Genomic DNA, 21964 nt, shown 5'->3' with positions numbered 1-21964 from the left:
GAGGGGACGCCCCCACCCGATCCCCCTGCCAGGAGCCGCAAGAAGGTGGAGAGGATTCAAGAGTTGGGGGAAAAGGCCCTGGGCTAGACTCCCCTTCCAGTTCCCGCTCCTCTGCAAACTCCTGTCCCGGGCGCCCTGGCCTCGGTCCCCTCGCCGCGCAGGGGAGCGGGACGGAGGAAACTGTGAACTCCAGCCCCGACCATCCGCCCCGCCGCGCTCCTCCGCGGGAAACTGCGGGCGCGGAGCCCCATTGCCGGCGGGGCAGGCGGGCGCGCGGAGGGCAGGGCGCGGGCCGGCGGGGCCTCGCGGCGCGTCCACATGTGGCGGGGCGGCGGGGGGGCCGCGGCGCCGAGGGGGAGGGCCCACATCTCGGCGAAGTTCCCGGATGGTCGCAGCCTCCGGGCGCTGAGCGCTTTTCCTGCCCGCGCGGCTCAGCCCTGCGGACCCCGGGAGAAGTTTCCCAGAAAAAATGCCCAGCGCGGCGCGGGGCTGTGGAGTCGTCCGGAGCCGCTGCGCGGTAAGGGACGCGTCGCCTCTGGCGCGACCCGGGTTCCAGGCTCCCGGGCGGGGGCGGGGGGGAACGCCGGGAGGGGCTGGGCTCGACGGCGGGGCTTGGAAGCGCCGCTTGGCACCGGTGACGCGGGTGGGGCGACTGGGGACGTCGAGGCCGCGTCCCCTGCGAACGGTGGGCGCGGGCGCGCGGAGGCCTGCGGCCCGCGCGTCCTGCTCCCCGCTGATGGCCCGGGGAGGAAGCGGCGGTGGACGGCCGGGGGTCCCGCGCCTAGGGCTGGGCTCACCGCTGGGCTCCGCGGACCCGGGCCGCCCCGTGGGGCTTGGGACCCACTATCTCCGTAGGTCTCGAGCAAGGGCTTCGCGGCGATGCCTTGGGGCCGCACCTACACCCCAGCTAGGACGGAGGAGGACGCTCGGGCATCCCCCGGGGCCGGCTCAAGCTCTGGCACCGCCCGCCTGCCTCTGTGGGAACCGTGCCCCTCCCGCGCTCCAGCCCGCCTCCCTCCGGGCACTCCCGGGCGGCCAGCTCGCTCCAGGTCGGCGTAGACCTTGGAGACACTTCCAGTCCCCGTCAGTGCTTTTCGCCCGGAGTGGGAACGGGGGTTGGGGGGGTGCTTCCCTCGAACTCTCCAGACAGCTTCACTTCAGTCTCGCGTCCCCTACCTTTTTCTACTATACACACTTTTCTTTTTAAAGAAAGAACTGTTAGCGTTGCGAGTGTAAGGGAAAGCAGCTGACCCAGTCGCTGTGAGCCTTTGTTAATCGCAGAGAGCTCTAACTCAGACCACTGGTGGGTGGTTAGACTTTGAGCTCTTCGCGATTAACAAAGGGTGTGGCTGTGTGAGGAACTGAGCCTGGCGAGGTCTTCTGGTCCTGCTTAAATCCCGATGGAATATTCCTTCTTCAGCCACGGTCTCCTGGCCTTATTGAGTTCTCTGGGAAACTCTCAAGTTGGCTTAGTGACCAAGTGGACTTGGTCCATTTTACTGAAAAGCGGGTGTCCGTCCTGCCCCCTGGCTCGTCTCTGGACCCCACCCTACTCCCATTCCTCCATCCCTGGCTGCGTGTAGCCCCAGACTCCAGTCTGGTGCAGCCGCAGAGCCCGTGAACAGATTCCACGCTGGGTGGGTTTTCTTTTGCCAGCTTCCCAAAGCAATGTCAAAACAATACTGTAGCTTGATCTTGAGTCGTTGGTAGATTTTTCCATCTTCAAAAATGCTAATTTTTGTAATGGATAAAATAACTCCAAGAAATGTTCTACTACAGTTTGTAAATCACCTTTTAAGTTCTTGAGGTGAGAAAACCCTTGATAGGCTATCAGCACTCTGCCTATTAATCCCTTTCCACTGCACACAACACTGCCTTCTACTGTGACTATGTATGTCTACCTGCCTGTCATCCCCACAAGGCTGAGTTTCTCAGGGACCTGGAGGTGCTATAGTCTGCATATCCCCAGCCACCCGTGAGAGCCCATTACCTGTTGAATGGAAATATTCAAACTAAACTCTGCAGATGTTATGAAACCAGTTCAGAAATATTGTCTTCCTCCCTGGGACTTACCCAACCCCTGCCATAACTTTGGCTCCATGAAAACACGTCAACTCTTTTAGGTTGTGTGAGGTAGTGCAAAGAGATTTGTAAGCAAGATAAGATCAAATTCTGGGATATTTAAAGAGAATGAGATTATTTCCACCTGGGGGGATTCATGCCTCCTTCTATTTGTTCATTTTACAGATTGTGGTGTATTCAGCCACTTTCTGGTGCCCTTAGGCATATCATTGCAGTTTGGGCCTCACTTGTCTCATCCAAGAAATGGGCTTGATGATCTTTGCTCTATGTCCACTACAGGGTATGAGGATCAAGTAGGATAATGGGGTGTGAAGGAAGCAGCAAAAAGCAGTATGATACAAGGGCCATCCAGATACCATGCGGTGTGTAGCACTAAGACATGAAATCTATAATGAGCAGAAGGGTGGGTGGTGAAGAGAGGGTAGTATGCCCTGACCTTGTACATTTACTGTCTCAGGTGCTATGACCAGACATGAGACCCTTTTAGGAGACAGTATTCATCACTGGGTCTGTATCATTGTCTTTGCTATTTCAAGGTGTTCCTAACTATGGTTGTAATTTTAGGAACATAGGTGATTTCCACAACACATACTGAGAGAATAAATGAAACAAAAGTGCCTTTTATTTGTTGCTGTAACCCCTTTACTTTTAAGCATCTGATATTTGGCATTTTACCTCCCAGGGCTGTGGTCTTCCTGAAGCCTTCCCTTCAGTGTGGTCTACTGAATTCTTAATGGTTTCCACACAGAGCTCTCTCTGCTGCTGTTTCCCAGCAATCCACAATTATACCATGGTTCTTGAAGGCTTGGTAGGCTTATTTATCCTTTGTGGCTAGCAGGGACCCACATCGAATCAGGTCACAGTTGGAATCAAGCCAGATACTCATTGAGCATTGTGGTTCCCTGCTAGAGGTGGTAGTTATACTCTATGCTAGGTAAGGGTAGAAAGGAATATGTAGCTCAGAAAGAGACGAAGTCTGCGCCTGAATGCTTACTTTCTGGTAGATATGAGACACGGTTTCAAACAGCAGGTATGCAGGCAGAATTTGGTAAATAAGGTGGAAAAGGTACAGACCAAATACAGGGAATTCAGAGGAGTCTAGCTGGATGGAGGCAGTCCTTCATTTGTTTGTCCACTTAACAAATATTTGTTTACTGTGTGTTTACTGTGTGCCAGGCATCGGAAGATTAATAAGCACATTCACGTAATGTCCCACCATCTCTGCTCCAATTGAGGAACAGTTTAGGCTTCATCTCCCTGTGACAGATGAGTACTTCTTCACTCAGCTCTAACTTTTGTTTGCTAGGGCAGACATTTGTCATTTGTTCCTCACTCTGTAGGTATTATGGTCAGGTCAAAATGACTTAAGTCTGTCCCTTGTATAGTTTTGAGTAATGAAAACTCTAGGTGTACCAAAGCCCCCAGAATATCTTCAGTTAGTTGAGTGATGCTATTCTGCTTAATACACTTTAACTAGTGTGCTAATCCTTAGCCATGGGTATGACAAGAAGCTTATAAAGGTGTGATTCTATAAGTCTGTGATACATGTTCTCACTCATAGGTGGGAATTGAACAATGAGAACACTTGGACACAGGTTGGGGAACATCACACACTGGGGACTGTCGTGGGGTGTGGGAAGGGGGAAGGGATAGCATTAGGAGATATACTTAATGTAAATGACAAGTTAATGGGTGCAGCATACCAACATGGCAGATGTATACATATGTAACAAACCTGCATGTTGTGCACATGTACCCTAGAACTTAAAGTATAATAATAAAAGAAAAAGAAAAAAAAAAAAGAACCTAGTAAAATCACACACACATCACACACACGCGCACACACACAAATAAGTCTGCGGTAAGGCCCAGGAATCCGTTTTTTGAAAGCTTCCCCAGGTGATATTGACGTGCTACTGGAGGGCAGAGTTTCCTAATGGGTAAAGCATGGGCCAGTCCCAACACTGTCTTTTACAAATTCTATCTTCACTTTTTTTTTTTTTTTTTTGGAGACAAATTCTTGCTCTGTCGCCCAGGCTGGAGTGCAGTGGCGTGATCTTGGCTCACAGCAACCTTTTCCTTCCAGGTTCAAGTGATTCTTCTGCTTCAGCCTCCTGAGTAGCCGGGATTACAGGAGTGCGCCACCACCCCCAGCTGATTTTTGTATTTTTAGTAGAGATGGTGTTTCACCATGTTGGTCAGGCTGGTCTCAAACTCCAGACCTCATGATCGGCCCACCTTGGCCTCCCAAAGTGCTGGGATTACAGCCATGAGCCACCACGCCTGGCCCTGTATCTTCAATTTTGAATTGAGAGTAACAACGCTTCTGTAAAAGGATTGTTCTAAGGGTCAGATGAGGTGATGCATGTGAATTACTTAGCAGATTGTCTGGGACAGTGTCGCTGCTCAGTATTTGTGGGCTATTGTTATTATTAGCATTAGCATTACTTTTATCAGTGTTAGCCTGAACAAAATACTGTTGGTATTCCTTTCTCCATAGGTAAATACCAAAAAACCCTAAACACAGGAACTGCTTTTGGTGTAAATTAACATAGAACAATAACCCCTTAGCTGTCTGTAGTTTACCAAGTGTTTCATGTCAGCCATCTCATATAAAACGAACCCCCAAGGAGAGATCTCACTGAAAAGAATCTTAGTATTGAGGGAGTGCCAGCCTGCAGTATCTGCTTACCCAGTAAAACCTACTCTGTTGAGGTTGTCCGGACAGATAAAGGATGAGGAAGCAAAAACAGGACGTCACTTTCCTGGCCCTTTGACACTGGGAAATACCAGGTTAACGTGTTGTGGCAGTCACACAGTGGCCATCATCAGTGTAGATATGACAGTGGATTAGATTGCATGAGATGCCTGATGTAAAACACCTAATAACACTTGGCCCCAGGCCAAGCTGCTTTGGTCACAATTGCAGCACCTAAGCCATGGGGTGAGGGTACCACTGCTGCTTCTTGTGGCTGGGGATCAGAAACTTTTGAGTCCTAGGAAGCATGCTCAGCATTACAGAGACTGCAGGTCACAAATACTGGTTGAGAAGTAAAAAATAATAGACTATGCTAATAGTCAATAAAATAAAAATTTAGCTAAACGGGAGATACAATTAGCTACAATTTTTGGTAAACAGGGTTCACATTGAAGGAACATGTTGCTATGTAACATTTTAGCATCGCTTACTATGGGTATATGTATTTTTCTTCTAATAATAATCCATCTTTCCAGCATAACTAAATTTCTTCTTTTAATTTCCTTTTCTGTCTCTATTATATTAAGTGAGGGAAATTCTTCAAAACTTTCTATGATCTGGCCCAAACATTTAAAAATATCTTTCTTTCCTTTCTTTCTTCCTTTTATTCTCTCTCCCTCTTTCCCTTTCTTTAATATTATCACTTACTATATATTATTTGAGTCATTTGATGTTCACTTACCCTGAGAGGTAAGTTCTGTTTGTTTATGTGGAACCTGAGACTTAGAGAAGTTAGGTAATTTGCCCAAGGTCCCACAGTTAGTGACAGAGCTATTATTCAAACGTGGAATAGTCTGATTCCAAGCATCGCACCTTTAACCTTGAATTTCACCATCAGCCTTATTATGCACTACTTTTCATGTACTGGGGGTTCCAGCTAAACTGCACTTTCCTGTCATATGCTGTTGCATTGCCCCTTCTCTTCATTTGTATGTTGAAGCCTATAAGAATCTTCAGATTGGTCATGATTACTTGCTGAAAAGTCGAAATAATAGACTTTGCTAATAGTCAGTAAAAGAAGAATGTTGCTAAAATTAACGGGAGACACAATTACCTACAAATTTCACTAGTTTAGGAGCTTCGATAAGCGTGGTTCACGTTGTAAGAACATGCTTCTTGACAAGAGCCAAAATATTCTCTTCTCCATTTGCTGATTCTGCCTTCTCTTAGTTTCCGTCGCCATTGTTCTGGGCTTCACCTGTGGCTTGAAATTCACCCTATCTTGTATTGCAGTCACTTGCAGGCATCTCCCTTGTTGGATTGTAAGCTCTTTCAAGACAATCACTTTTTTAAAAATCCTTTTTGTATTTTCTCAAAACAGTAGATTCTTGTATAGTAGGTTGTCAATGTTTGTTAAAGGATGGTTTATTGCTTCCATTCTGTAAGATTTGAGTGGATTTTTCATGAAAGCCAAACAGATCTTTGTTTTGCAGAAGGGTATCTGGTTTCTGAAGATGCTAGGAAACAAATTTGATCCTAAGAGTGTCCTTCACGGTAAGTGATGTATATAAGATGAATTCCTTTTTTTTTTGAGACAGGTTCTCACTCTGTCACCTAGTCTGGAGTACAGTGGTGCCATCCGTTTGCTGCAGCTTTGACTTCCCAGGCCCAAATGATCCTCTTATGTTAGCCTCCCAAGTAAGCTGGGATTACAGTGTGCACCACCATGCCTTGTTTTGTTTTGTTTTTTGTGGAGATGGGGTCTCCCTTTGGTCTCAAATTCCTGGACTCAAGCGATCCTCTCGCCTCGCCTCCCAAAGGGCTGAGATTACAGGTGTGAACCATCATGCCTGGCCACAATGTGACATTTTAAAATTCATACACATAATTAGCTTTTTATGTCTTCAAAATTAAAAAAAAATGATTCTTATAATTAAGAAGTGGGAGGTTTTGTTCTTGTGGGGAAAGTAGAAGTTATTATTGTAGAACCTAAGAAGTGTTATTTCCTGGTCTAATACCTCCATCTGGTTCACTTCCACATAAATGAAGTTGGAACTCTTTTGCCCAGTAGTTTTGCATCCCTTGCTTTGGCTGAGAAGAGGATAAAACCTAGAAAGAAGTCTAAGCAAGACCGGGTGTGGTGGCTCACTCCTGTAACCCCAGCACTTTGGGAGGCCAAGGTGAGAGGATGGCTTGAGCCCAGGAGTTCAAGAACAGCCTGGGCAGTATAAAAACCCTGTCCGTACACAAAATACAAAAAGTAGCTGGACGTCGTGGTGCACGCTTGTAGTCCCAGCTACTCTGGAGACTGAGGTGGATCCCTCAAGCCTAGGGAAGTAGAACTGTGATTACACCACTGCACTCCATCCTGGGCAACAGAGTGAGACCCTGTCAAAAGAAAAGAGAAAGGAAAAGGAAGGGGAACAAGGAAAGGAAGAAAGGGAGGGAGGGAGGAAGGGAAATACCAAACTGTATCCCATAAATATGTACAATTATTGTATGTTCCTTAAAAATAATAAAAGCAGCTAGGTGCTATGGCTCATGACTCATGCCTATAATCCCAGCACTTCAGAAGGCTGAGAATTGCTTGAGCCCAGGAGTTTGAGACTAGCCTGGGCAACATAGTGGGACCCAATCTCTATAAAAAATACCAAAAAAAAAAAAAAAAAAAAAAAGCCAGGCATTGTGGTATGTGCCTGTAGCCCAGCTACTCAGGAGGCTGAGGTGGGAGGATTGCTTGTGCCTGGGAGGTTGAGGCTACAAGTGAGCCATGATCATGATACTGCACTCCAGCCTGGGTGATAGAGTGAGACTCTGTCTCTAAAATAAAAGAAAATAAAAGCAAACAAAAACAAGAAAAAAAGAGAAAGAAATTAGGTAACATCTCTTCCCCACGCCTTCATGCCCTTCCTCCCAAGTCTTAAGGCCCACCCTCGCACTCCTCCCCTCACATCCCCACTTCCCCCACATACAGAGGAAACAAACAAAAACAACATATTGTCTCTTAGAACCTGGAAAAGGTTTTTGTTAACCACAAGTCCAGGTGCTCAGTATGTGTAATTTGTAGTCATTTCTTCTATGTTTTTGCTGAAAATGTGACTCGTTATCACTCTTTAAAAATTACATTGTACTGTTGACCAAGCACGGTGGCTCACACCTGTAATCCCAGCACTTTGAGAAGCTGAGGCAGAAGGATCACTTGAACCCAGGAGGTCAAGACCAGCTTGGGCAACATAGCAGACTCTGTCTCTACGAAAAACAAAAGTTAGAAAATTAGCCAGGCATGGTAGCATATGCCTGTAGTCCTTGCTACTTGGGAAGCTGAGGCGGGAGAATCACTTGAGCCCTGGAGTTTAAGATTACAGTAAGCTATGATCATGCCACTGCACTCCAGCATGGATGACAGAGCGAGACCTGTCTCTAAAAAAAAAAGTAGATAAAAATAAAAATTATATTGTAGTTGTAAATTTGTTCAGATTACAAAAGTATATGTACTTGCTATAAAGAAGACAAGCAAAATGGAAATATATAAAGATAAGTCAATAAATTTTCTATCTCCCTTAAATTCTAACCCTTTGAAGTGATCAATATTATCAATTCCTGAACTTTCTCCTTGCTTATATAACTATGTATAAGTATATATGCACATATATAGCTTTTTCTCCTAAAAATAGAATTATATTACATATTAATACATTATGCCACAATTGTGTTTAATATAATAAAGCATCATAGACATTCTCTCCAGAATAAAAAACTCACTTATGGCATGGCTGCTTAATATTCCACAATTTTAACTTTCATATTGTTTCAAGTTTTCTTCTACTACAACAGTTCTTGGAACATCCGTGTGTGTGTGTGTGTGTGTGTGTGTGTGTGTGTGTGTGTATTTGAACCTGCCAACTTACAGAAGCTTTTTTATTTCTGTCTGTCAGAGTCTCTAAAGTAGTATTACTTTCCAAAAGCTGTAGTAATTCACAGTCTCACTGACACTATTTGAAAATATCTGTTTCCCCGTATCTTTGCCAGCATAATTCATTTTAGAAGTATAACTTATAATCCTTTTTTTGATGTTTTGTTTCAAGTTTTCTTTAGGGAGCATTTGTCACTATCTCTACATTTTAAAAATTCACTTATTTGAATTATTCATGCCTGTCTTTTCCTTAATTTTCTAATTTCTTAATCATAATACATATGATTTGTCTTCTAGAACTGAAAAAGAAAAGTTCATGGCTAGACTTACAGAGCTTAATTGTTCTGTGGTGAAATAAAACAAAACACTTGATTTCTGTTTATAGTAAAGTAAATGTATACCTTTCAGTTCCAATTTTCCTCTTCTAAAAGTGCATTATTTAAGAAATTGTCTCAGGAAATATAAATGTTTTAATGGGAAAAACAGAAACTTACAAAATACAAAGATGGGAAATTTTAAAGGAGTTTTAAGACTGCAAAGCTGAGTTTCTCTCTTGAATCCAAAAATCTGAAGACAAAGTTTCTTTGAGACCATTAGTTATAAGTTGTGCTGAATTACATAAAGAGGAAAAAGTGAATCATAGCAGATAGGAATTTAAACCTGGACTGTTGTTGAAAGTCCTTGCGCTCATTGCTCCTGCTTGTTTTTCTGGGAGGTGAGTTTAGATTCTGCTTCTCATGTCCTTGCCGTTGCTGAGCTCATTATAAAATTATTTGTATATAACTCCAGCAGTACATTGGTTAATCAGAAACAGCTGTACAACTGGATTCATTTATAGGAACGGAATAACTAAATCAATCAGCAAAATTTCTTGTATTTGGGTAGGTTGGGCCAACATTGTGCAGCCCAGAATAATAGTGCTTTGTAACTAACCTGACACAGATGTCAGAAAGATTGCATTTGGGCAACAGAAGTTGGAACTGAAAATTAAGAAACCCTGTGAATCCTTGATGTCTGCCGTAATAAAGTGTTACTCTTTTTTGTTGTTGTTGTTAGTGTTTTCAAACTTAGGAAGATTCACAGAAGGAAGTCCTGTTTTAAAAAGAACGTATCAGAGTTTTACCCTCCAAGGGCTGGGTCCTTTGAATGAGGGTGAATTGTCCAGATCAGTGTCCCCTGAAGGATAAAGTGTGTACGTTCTGCCAAACATCCAGGATCGAAACAAGCCGAGGGCCCCATGCCGGGAAGAGCGCCACAGACCAGGCAGGCAAATGGATGTCTCTGACTAGAGGGCGCCGTGCTGAATCAGGGAGAAGACAGAAGTTCCCAAGCAAGACTGAGGCTGAAGTTCTGACACAGCATGGTCAGAGGAGTTCCTTGAGATAATGCGTCCTTATGCAGAACCCAGAGGTCCATGGGAGCTGAATGAGTTTACGGAATGAAGCCATGTGTGTATAGCTCTAAGCAGGCAGTGTTATGGAGACTTTGGTATGATGCGACAGGAGGTCTGATGAGAAAAGGAAAATCTCTAAACCCTGAGTCCCCATATGGGACCCAATCCTAAGGGACCCTGAGCTCTCCACCACTTGAAAATATAGGTGGATTACCTTCAAGGCCAGAAATCTGCCTGCCTCAACTAGCAGGTCCAAGTGCCTGGCTTGCTGTGAAGTGGAGCTAACCTTGGTAGGGAGCTGCATTACGTTTTAGCCAGTGAGGGGCATAGAGAGGAACCAGGGCCAGTTGGCACCTTTTCTTTTGCTGCATACCATGGTTTTGGCACTGGAATTTGTAAGAACTTGCATCTTTTTGAGGCCCCCGTATGCTGATGCGTGAAGGCTGATGTCCTCTTGCCCACCTTCACACTGTCCCTAGTTTGGGATGTCCATCAATCCTAAGAGACAGTGAAACCATCTTAAAAAATTAAGTTACTTTCAGGTTAAGACCTGATACTGACCAGCTCATTTACTGGATTTCTTGTGCATTGCGTCCCCTGTTAAGGCAGAAAGGTAACATGAAAAGGGCAGTAAACGAGGAGTTCACCAGTTGTAGTCTAAACCCAGCTTCGTTGCCGAGTAGTCAGATGGTCTTGACAACAACACTATGCAGAAGTAGAGTAGAGAATCTACAGGAACAGGGAGAAGATGGAGACCAGCATGTCTGTGATGCCTCTGATGGGACACACCATTAACATCTCCACATAAAGTCCATCCTAACAATGCAGTCAACGTTGTAACTTGTCATTCAGAGGTCTGAAGAGCTGGAGCCTGATATTTTACTATGCCTGTTTTTGACTAAGTATTTAATAAGGGAAAGACATATATATCCATCACATTTCTCATTTAGCTAAAATACTGTATGTGTAATATATAAAGATCAATTTATATTTTAGTGAACTCATGGAGTTCTTCGTTTAAACTTGAATCTCATTGTACACTTGCTAAAGAAGGAATATTAGCTGAAACACTGAATTCTTTCTTTGCACCAAGGTTGTTTTGTGTAACTGTATTTGTGGAAATGGGATTTGAGCCAGATGCTGTCCAGGTACACTGGGTAGATTTTATTTACTCCAATAAAAATCACACTACCTCACTATATGTAAGCACACATTTATAGTCATCGTTATTCTGTATTAGTGCATAACCTGGCAACCAGCTGTCCTCACCATCTATCACACACAGTTGCATCTGCACACATGTACACATATCTCATTGACTTACCCCTTTTAAGGAGCACTTCGGATATAACCAGGAAGCACCAATTCCAGACTTCCTTGGAAAAGTCAATATATTGCTGTCCATTTTATGTGTCAGTATGTGTCAGCCTTTGTAGCTTCATAGAAGGCAGAGGTCATCACTCACTAATGAATTCTGTGTACAGTCTCAGACAAAATACCCTATGCCTAACCAGGTGACTGTAAGTGCGTTGGAGGGCATTCACTATGATGGCAGTGATTCCTAAGAGTGGGTACAAATACTTAATGTGGGGCATTGCCATTGAGAATTCTGACCTGACTGTTAGTTGGTGGCTGTGGCCATTGCTGGTTGAGCCTCCTGTTTGTAATTCTTAGCCCTGGTCTAAGGAACAACGCATTGCTGTTTTGGCTCAGCAGCAGACCATGCTAGATGGCAGCCAGCCAGCACTGCTCTTGCTCCTCAAGATTAGTGCTAACATTACAGGCCTCTATTTATGCATGGCAAGATCCTGGACCAGCACACTGGTCAATGGTTCCGCTGTGGACTTTCTTCCTTGCAGAGAGGTTAAACCAACTTGTCTACTTGGGAAGCTGAACCTTAGGACAAGTGCCGTGGACAACCCAGTTACCCTTTGTAGATAGGGTTGTGACAAGGGTTTTCTGAATTCTAACTTAGATGCCCAACAGAGCATAGCAGAATCCTAATAGAAACTTTCCCTGTGCTCTCTGTCAGCTCTGGTCCTAGGAACACAGACAGGGAGAGGAAAAGGGAGGAGGTTCCTGGTGATGGGGGAGCGTGCAGAGGCCAGCAGTGAAATAAGAAAAAGAATCTGGTGGTTCTGAGCTGCTGGGAGAGACCCCATCAGTGGGATGGGGGGGCAGGGAGTGAAGAGCCAGGGATCCTAATCTTCCTCTGTGAGGCTGCTGGGTTGGACTCCTGGCGGTGCCAGGAACTCAGTGAGCTGGACTAAGCTGGGGTCTGCCTTTAGGAAAACCCGTTAGGAAACAGAGATTAGAGGAGGTCCATCTCAGGCTTACTCTTGCAAGAGTGCCCTCCCCTCCTCACCCTGAAAACTCCTTATCATGTCTTACATCTTAGTTCATGTCACCTTTTTTGAAACCCTTCCACGCTCCTCTCCAGCATAACAGTTCATTTCTTTTTAAAATTATTTTTAAATCGTACTTGTTTTTGAAGTAGTGTTTCATGCTGTCACGCAGGCTGGAGTGCAGGGGCACAACCATAACTCATTGTAGCCTCAAACTCTTGGGCTCAAATGATTTTCCTGCCTCAGCTTCCTGAGTAGCTGGGACTGCAGGCACTCACCACCATGCTTGGCTAACATTTTTTCACTTTTGTAGAGACGGAGTATTGCTATGTTGGCCAGGCTGGTCATGAACACCTGGCCTCAAGCAGTCCTCAGCCTCCCAAGTAGCTGGGACTACAGGTGTGCGCCCCTGCATCCAGCTCCGACAGTTAATTTCTTTAATGGTGTGTTGAGTATCTATCTCCCCATTAAATTGTGAACTGCTTGATAGCAGAGAATTGCAGCAGTTTACCCTCTTTATTGCCAGTGACAAGTATAATGTGTGGCATATACCTGGTGCCTAATAAATACCAGCTGAATGAAATCTTGTGTCCTTCTAGAGCAGTTATCTCAGTTTAGTGTTAATGGTTTATTAACTAAGAATTCTGGAACACTGAAATGTTAGAAACTATTGACCACAATTAAACAGGTCTAGAAATAGAGCACTTCTTCACTTATATTGGAGGCCAATTTGGTAAATTAATTATGAAATTAATTTATCAAAATTTTACTTATTTCTCAGGAATGCATGGAAACATAAGGCGTCTTCATCTGGATTCACTGTCTGGGTGCTGTTTCCTAATTTCTTGCCTGCATGGGTACCACTCAGCAGTACTTTGCCATGGCCACAGAAGTCAGGGATGAATTATTCCTATTTAGATTGCCAGTAATCATTTTTGGAGAAGTAATGATAAAATAACATTGTTTACTATTTACCAGGTAAAATTCTAAATGCTCTGAATGAACTGATTGAACCCATGTAACCACCCTCTAAGGCGGGCACCATTATTGTTTCCATTTACAGGTGAGGAAGTTGAGGGTAATCGGCTGGCCTAGTTTCACACAGCTAACCTGGCAAGGTCAAGATTCAGTCAAGGCAGTGTGGCTTCAGCCCACTCTGAACCATGAGGCCCTCCTGCCTCTTTGGTCAAGGATGTTAAGGTAAAAGGACCTAGGTGGCCCCAGCTTTGTTCCGGCAGCTGATTGACCACTGACCCAGTGTTGTTCATGTCCCTCTGTTGCATACGTGCTTCTGGATTAGGGCCACCAACCCGCTGTGGAAAGGGCAGCAAGAAGCAGTAAAGGCAGACTGCTGGTCCACCCCTCAGCTCTTTGTGTGGTGTTTTGGGTCCAGCATTAACTTTGCTCTGAATCATCCACACTGCCCTGATACTCATCATAGACATACATTCTAAATGTCCCCTAAGACTTCAGTGGTCTTTAATGTGCAGGAAAATCTTCCTAGAGTGTCACAAATGCTGCCTAAAACTGGTGGCACCGACTAGTGTCACATTATGTTATCAAGAATAATAAGTTACATTCACCTGGTAGAGAAGGAATATAATACTCAACTGAAAAATGCACACCCTTTTTTCTTTTAACTAAAAAAAAAAAAAAAAAAGTAACATCCCAGAGCGTTAGAGAAGGGAAGCAAAGTGAAGATCATTTTGCCCAACCTTGCCTTTCGCAGGTAAAGAGACAGAGCCCCCGAGAAGTCAGGTGGCTTGCCCAAGGCTAATGGCCAGTTGGTAGCAGAGATGAGATAAGAATGCAGGCCAGCTGGGTTCCAGTTCGGTTCTCTTCCCCCACCTGAGATTGCATAAAATGTTCCATAGATGATTTTCTTATTAAATTACAGGCAAAACATAGAACAATTTGTTTCTTTACTGGGCAGGACCAACGTTAACAGTGCCTTAAAGAGGTGAGAGATGCAGCTGGAAACCTTCAGGTACAAAATGCAACAAGACGGAGAGCTGGGGAGGGTGCTTTGCAAGGTGGTATTCAAAGGGCAGCTGTCCTGTAGGGTTTGCACTGCACAGCCCCTGCCTTCTGAACAGTCCCAGGTAAAAAAGCAGATACCTGTCTCCAGTAACTTCTGGCTTAAATAGTTTTGGGGGTGAGAGAATCAAACTAGCTGAGTTTATAGCAGAGTTCAGCAGGAGGAGGGCAGGAAGAGGAGGGAAATGGCTACTTCCTTTCCATAAAGAAAAATGTATCTCAAAACCTGCTGCGGAGAGCAATTGTGGGGCAACTTAGCCTCAGCCTGGAGGCCGGCAAGCTGCAGGGCTCTTGCTAGGCTGCTGGGAGGAAGAGCTTTAAGCCTCTCCCAGAAAGGCTGAGGCAGCCTGCAGAGGCCTCTCCTCCTGGTGCTCTGCATCACCAGCAACCTGGGCAGGATTTGCTGCTCCTGGGATCAGAGCCACAGGTTGACCACAGGTTACCTTTGTACCTGCAAAACAATGACCAGGGATCCTCACAGGCAAGATAGGTCAGCTCTTTATCAGATAGCGACAGAAACCTAGGACTGGAAGGGGTCCAGAGCTGTGTTCCCACCTCTGAGTTAGATGCTTCAAAACAGCCCAGGAACGGGGGTGGAGGTGGGAAGGGTTGTAAAGTGTCATTGGCCTGGGACTGATTTCAGCCCTGATCTTGCATGATCCCACCCACAGGAAGAGCGTTTGGGAGAATTGAAACTGTAAGGTCAGAGAAAAAACTTGAGGGGAATTCTTTACAACTCCTGCAGAGACCGCGACCAGTCCCAGAAAGAGTGTGCCATACTTGGTAGACTATTCGAGGGTGGGAAATGCTTTATTCCTTCCCTCCCTTCGGGCCTCGCTCACTGTCAGCTCCAGTGGTGAGCTCTGTGCTGGTCTTCTTTTCAAGTCCAGAGAAGGACAAAATAAAAAGCTTAGAGGAGCAGAAGCTAAAACAAAACCAACTGCATTCTTAAACCCGATCTGATACAGCAAGGTTTTCAGGGAGTGCAGCTGCTCACAAGCCCATGGGGCCCTTCCATCCTCAAATCCATGGGACTTTGTTCTTGGTCAGAGGGCAAAGGGATCTCTTTGTGTTTTTCTGATGTGAGCCTGGACCCTTCTAGAATTAAACAAGAAACTAGAGGCAGAGCTAGGATTCAAATTGAGAAGTTTCTGATTCCCATGTCTGTGGTCTCCCTGCCTTGTCCTTGATTAAAATGGCAGTTTTAGAGGCACATCCCACCATTGAGCATTCTGTGTCAGCAATAGCCAGCTTCCTGCAAAGCCAGGCCCCTGGGCATGTGCAGGCTATTGCCTTAAACCTGGATGGTGCAGAAAGTGGCTTGCAGCTCTCCTTCTTAGTGGTCAAGGAATGTGGAGGGGCCTGTGGCAGGTAGGCCAGGCACTGAGCTGGGTACAGAATGGGCTTTACCTTCTGAACTTACTGTCCCAGCTCCAGGGTAAACTAATGAACTCTCATGAAACCAGTAATGGCTTGCTTGCTTGAGGAACTAGAGGGCAGGGTGTGCTGTAATTGACCCTGGTTGCATAAGACAGCCCAATGAGTTCCTCCTTTTTTACCCCCTGAGGTATATCAAAAGGGCCCAAGACAGAAAAACTGTAGGAATAGACTCAGTCCTAATTTGGAGGCCACAGGCAAAGAACCTTACATTGTATAGATTCCTGGGGCTGGTAAAACAGACAGTGGTGGATACCTTCAACTCTTGCCAGAGTAAATTTTTGTTTGTTTGTTTTGAGATGAGATGTCACTGTATCACCCAGGCTGGAGTGCAGTGGCACAACCATGGCTCACTTGCAGCCAAGGAATCCTCCTGCCTCAGCTTCCCAAGTAGCTGGGACTACAGGCACATGCCACCATGCCCGGCTAAGTTTTTAAGTTTTGTAGAGATGAGGTCTCACTGTGTTGCCCAGGCTGGTCTCATAAACTCGTGAGTTCAAGTGATCCTCTTGCCTCAGCCTCCCAAAGTGCTGGGATTCAGGCATGAGCCACCGCACCTGGCCCAAAATATTTTTAAGAGAGAAAATTTAAGAGATTTAAAAGGCTACAAGTGGTATGGGGTAGAGTTTAAACAACAACAAAAAGAAGCATGCTCAGAGTAGAGCCCCATTCCTCCACTCGAATGACAGACATGAAGGGGGATGGTGTCTGCATGTAGTATCTACAAATGAGCCTCTCTGAGCAGAGTCTGTTGTAGAAAGACACATTGTCTAAACCAGGGTTCTGAAACCTTTTTTGGTCATGACCTACAGTAAGAAATACATTTTTCATTGAGACCCACTGCATACAAGATAGATAAACAGAAACAAAAACTAAAGTTTTATAAAACAATTTCCATGTTTACCAAATGCAGCACATTTTCTTTTCTATTAAAAAAGAAAAAGCTGGTTGCAACCCACTAAAGTGATTTGATGGCCAAAGAATGGGTAGCAATTTGCATTTTGAAAAATACTTATTTAAATAGAAATTTGTCAGGCATGTAGAAACCAGTCACATTGTAACTCTGGCAGGTTGCTGCAGGAGATCCAGTGACACAGGTTTCATGGTCCTAGAAATGGTTTTCCTTACTCTTTCAGTCTCTCACAGTTGATGAGGTGGTGATGGTGATGAAGGCCAAGGAAGAGAGTGGAGAAGATGGTGATGGAGGAATTAGGAGGCCGAGTCTTAATTCTGCTCAGGCAGAAAACAGTTGAGTGTTTGTGATGCATTGTCCAGACATGAATGAGACACAGACCCTGGTCTATGACTGCTTATAGTCAAGGTGTTTGCTTCATAGTAAAATAGAAGCAAAAAACCAAAAAGAGCCCGCATCTCCAAGACAATCCTAAGTCAAAAGAACAAAGCTGGAGGCATCGCGCTACCTGACTTCAAACTATACTACAAGGCTACAGTAACCAAAACAGCATGGTACTGGTACCAAAACAGAGATATAGACCAATGGAACAGAACAGAGTCCTCAGAAATAATACCACACATCTACAGCCATCTGATCTTTGACAAACCTGAGAGAAACAAGAAATGGGGAAAGGATTCCCTATTTAATAAATGGTGCTGGGAAAATTGGCTAGCCATAAGTAGAAAGCTGAAACTGGATCCTTTCCTTACTCCTTATACAAAAATTAATTCAAGATGGATTAGAGACTTAAATGTTAGACCTAATACCATAAAAATCCTAGAGGAAAACCTAGGTAGAACCATTCAGGACATAGGCATGGGCAAAGACTTCATGTCTAAAACACCAAAAGCAACAGCAGCAAAAGCCAAAATTGACAAATGGGATCTAACTAAACTAAAGAGCTTCTGCACAGCAAAAGAAACTACCATCAGAGTGAACAGGCAACCTACAGAATGGGAGAAAATTTTTGCAATCTACTTATCTGACAAAGGGCTAATATCCAGAACCTACAAAGAACTCAAACAAATTTACAAGAAAAAAACAACCCCATCAAAAAGTGGGCAAAGGATATGAACAAACATTTCTCAAAAGAAGACATTCATACAGCCAACAGACACATGAAAAAATGCTCATCATCACTGGCCATCAGAGAAATGCAAATCAAAACCACAATGAGATACCATCTCACACCAGTTAGAATGGCGATCATTAAAAAGTCAGGAAACAACAGGTGCTGGAGAGGATGTGGAGAAATAGGAACACTTTTACACTGTTGGTGGGATTGTAAACTAGTTCAACCATTATGGAAAACAGTATGGCGATTCCTCAAGGATCTAGAACTAGATGTACCATATGACCCAGCCATCCCATTACTGGGTATATACCCAAAGGATTATAAATTATGCTGCTATAAAGACACATGCACACGTATGTTTATTGCGGCACTATTCACAATAGCAAAGACTTGGAATCAACCCAAATGTCCATCAGTGACAGATTGGATTAAGAAAATGTGGCACATATACACCATGGAATACTATGCAGCCATAAAAAAGGATGTGTTTGTGTCCTTTGTAGGGACCTGGATGCAGCTGGAAACCATCATTCTTAGCAAACTATCACAAGAACAGAAAACCAAACACCGCATGTTCTCACTCATAGGTGGGAACTGAACAATGAGATCACTTGGACTCAGGAAGGGGAACATCACACACCGGGGCCTATCATGGGGAGGGGGGAGGGGGGAGGGGGGAGGGATTGCATTGGGAGTTATACCTGATGTAAATGACGAGTTGATGGGTGCAGCTCACCAACAAGGCACAAGTATACATATGTAACAAACCTGCACGTTATGCACATGTACCCTACAACTTAAAGTATAATAATAATAAATAAATTAAAAAAAATAAATAAAAATAAAAATAAGCAGAATAGATATAGCTTTTTGTATCATAATGTTAGCCACTATGATAGATACTTTACAAATGTTATTAATTCAACTCTTGCTTGAGAAGATAATTTTGTGCAATAAATGATTAGTGAGATAAGTAATAAAGGACTGGTTGGATTTGAAAAAAAAAAAAAAAAAAAAAAAAACCAGAATGATACAGGGAACCTGAGGCCCCTTCATTCTGAGTTTTCTTTTCTTTTTCTTTTTCTTTTCTTTTTTTTTTGGAGGCGGAGTCTTGCTCTTGCCCAGGCTGGAGTGCAGTGGCACGATCTCGGCTCACTGCAAGCTATGCCTCCTGGGTTCATGCCATTCTCCTGCCTCAGCCTCCCGAGTAGCTGGGACCACAGGTGCCCGCCACCACGCCTGGCTAATTTTTTTGTGTGTGTGTATTTTTAGTAGAGATGGGGTTTCACCGTGTTAGCCAGAATGGTCTCCATCTCCTGACCTCGTGATCTGCCCACCTCAGCCTCCCAAAGTGCTGGGATTACCAGCGTGAGCCACTGTGCCCAGCCTCATTCTGAGTTTTCTAAAAGGAGAAACCATATTATAGGGATGTATGCAGTGTTATATGCTAGGTCTGTCTCTCCTCTGTAAAAAGTATTCAGTGAATCTGTATTGAAAGACAGTGTTACCTGAGAATACTCATACTTGCAACTAGACTGGTAATAATCCAATTATCTATAGTGGTATTGTTAATAAAATATTATTAATGTTAATAAAACATTAATGTAATGTGGGATAGGACGGGATAGATAAGAAAGATCCAGGCCTGGCGTGGTGGCTCATGCCTGTAATCCCAGCACTTTGGGAGGCTGAGGCGAAAGGATCACTTGAGCCCAGGAGTTTGAGACCAGCCTGGGCAACATAGCAAGACCTTGTCTCTATTTAAAAATTAAAAATGAGAAAAAGGAAGACCCAGAAGAGTTCAGGTTATGCAGCAGAACTGCAGACCCCCTCTAGGTTTCAGGTCTTCCTAGAGCAAGCTTTTAAAGGTTGAGATTTGTCTGGTTTGAGTTGTAAGTGGGCCCTGGGACAGCTCGCACTGGCTCTTGGCCTAGAAACAAGAAGTCAAAGTGGTGTGGGCCGAGCCGGACACTGGCCACCATGGAACACAAGAGAGGGCATTCTGGCTTTCCCCTACTGCTCATTTGAAACTGCACTGAGTTTTCCCACTTGGGTCAGCAGTTCAAGATGGTGTGATTCAGGCTTAAATCACCCCAAGTTTCTGTATGGTAGGTTTCTGTAGAGATGATGGTGCTGGCAGACCACTCTCTGTTGGATCCTAAATGGAGTCTTTGTTTCAAGTCCTGGACCAACCCAGCACTAAGGGGGCATTGAGGCTGAGGAGTGGTCTTGGGGCCCTGGAGACCCTGGCACAGGTCCCAGTGCAGAGAGTGGATGAGCTCCTCCACACCCCCTGAGCTGACTTTCGCAAAAGCAAGCTCTGTTCTGATTGCCCTGCCCCAAGGCCTGGCGCTTCAGACCCAGACCAGTTGTACTGCTACACTAAATTAGATTGAGGCCCTTCACTGAAGCAGTTGGGGTGTGTGTGTGTGTGTGTGTGTGTGTGTGTGTGTGAGAGAGAGAGAGAGAGAGAGACAGAGGGACAGAGAGGAGAGAACAGTGTGCTGGCTGGCGAGGGAGGCAGGGATTTGCAGGGAGGAGAGGGAGACAGTACCTGACTTAGGGATAGAGCCAGAGAGCCCCAGTTTCTACCGCCAGCTCTGTCGCTGTCTGTGTGACCTTGGGCCTCAGTTTCCTCATCCATAAATTGGGGAGGTTAGAGCTGCTTCCTCTGATCTCCTTTGGCTCCAACGCCCTGTGGCTCTCAGGCCTGAGCAACTTTTCTGGCAGGAAAGAGAGGCTGCCCAGAGCTTCCTTCTCAGGCAGTCAGTGCACACATTCTTTCCTGTGCCCGCATATGGAAGTAATTTCTAGATTATCCAAGACACTTGTGTTGCTGAGCTCACCCGAAACAGAAGAGCTGGGTGGTGGTAAATGGAAAAAGATTTTAAAAACCTGCATGCGTGTTCCTCTGTTTTCCTCCCACGGTGACTTTCATATGTGGAATCCCTCATGCAATTTGCTTTTCCATGCTATGTCAGGGGCGTGTCAGTGGGTTTGGGGAACTTCACAGAAAAGTCCTGATAAAAGCAAAGTGAACTGCTTCTCTCCTGAGGCCAAAGGCCACTTTGCCATTTTCCCCAGGAAACTTCAGGCCTGAGGAAACTTGTGGTGTAGGGGAAGGGAGGTACGTGGAGGGGACCATAATGTTCCCACATTTATTGTAATCTTTCTCTCTGGTCTGTTAAAATGAAAGCTATTAATGGCTGGCTGAAACGTCAGCCAAGAGCTTTGAAGGGGAAAATGTTTTATTCATTCCTTCTCTGCCAAGTGAAACCTTTACCTGTGTTTCTCCTCTGCACCCCTTGGAGGTCTGGGTCTCAAGTTATCTGGTAACTTGTAAACTGGAGGCATGGGGCATTTACTCCTAAATTCAGGTCAGGAAAGTGACTTTTTCTAGAGCACGACCTTGCTCACAAAGCCTCAGCTGTGGCCCTGATCCCCATAGATGGTCTTCCGGACCTTATTTTCTCCCACCCTCTCTTCACTCCTGACCTTAATTATTGGCAAAGGAGATTATTGAAAAGGGCATGTTTATAGAGAAGTGGTTTTTGTTCCCCTTTCAGTCTGTCTCTAACTTCTCTACTGCCTAATCTCCCACTGATGTTAAAATTTAAACATTAATTTTGTAAAGTGGAGGTATTTTTCGTAGAAATGAAATCTGAGTAATTAGAAATCCGTAAATGTTTTACCAACACTTGTTAAAGGTGTTGCATTCGTGTTCTCATATAGACCCAGGATATCCCTTCCGAATATTTCCGGAAAAATCTCTCAAGACAGTAGGCTGATGGATGCCAAAAGACTCTTAGCAGGGACCACATTCTTTATTTGTTTTGCTTCTGGGTCTCCTGTGCAGAAGCTTCTGGTCCAAGCAGCCCTCTTATTCCCTTTGGAGAGAGCATGTTTACGACTCTGGTTTGACTCATCTGGGGTTGCTGCCGCGATGGGCTGGAAATCAAACATGATGTGAAGATAGAAACACTTACTAGAAACTCATGTGTCTGGCTATCCTATTTCAGGGTGCTCAGA

At 44.8% G+C, this 21964-nt stretch overlaps 1 protein-coding gene across 2 annotated transcripts in view; it reads left to right on the top strand.

The window, feature by feature from the left end:
- The first annotated feature begins 374 nt into the window (after positions 1-374).
- The window catches only part of WIPF1 (WAS/WASL interacting protein family member 1), a 120012-nt gene continuing 98422 nt past the window's right edge, over positions 375-21964 (top strand). For both annotated transcript variants that reach the window (XM_015110397.3, XM_077957222.1), the window contains exon 1: positions 375-517. The gene's annotated coding sequence lies outside the window, so the exon portion shown is untranslated. The remainder of the gene's footprint in view (positions 518-21964) is intronic.

This window comes from Macaca mulatta, chromosome 12 (assembly GCF_049350105.2).
Source record: "Macaca mulatta isolate MMU2019108-1 chromosome 12, T2T-MMU8v2.0, whole genome shotgun sequence".
NCBI classification, from domain to species: domain Eukaryota; kingdom Metazoa; phylum Chordata; class Mammalia; order Primates; family Cercopithecidae; genus Macaca; species Macaca mulatta.
Note: the sequence above shows the minus strand (reverse complement) of the source record. Positions and strands in the feature narration are given on the sequence as shown.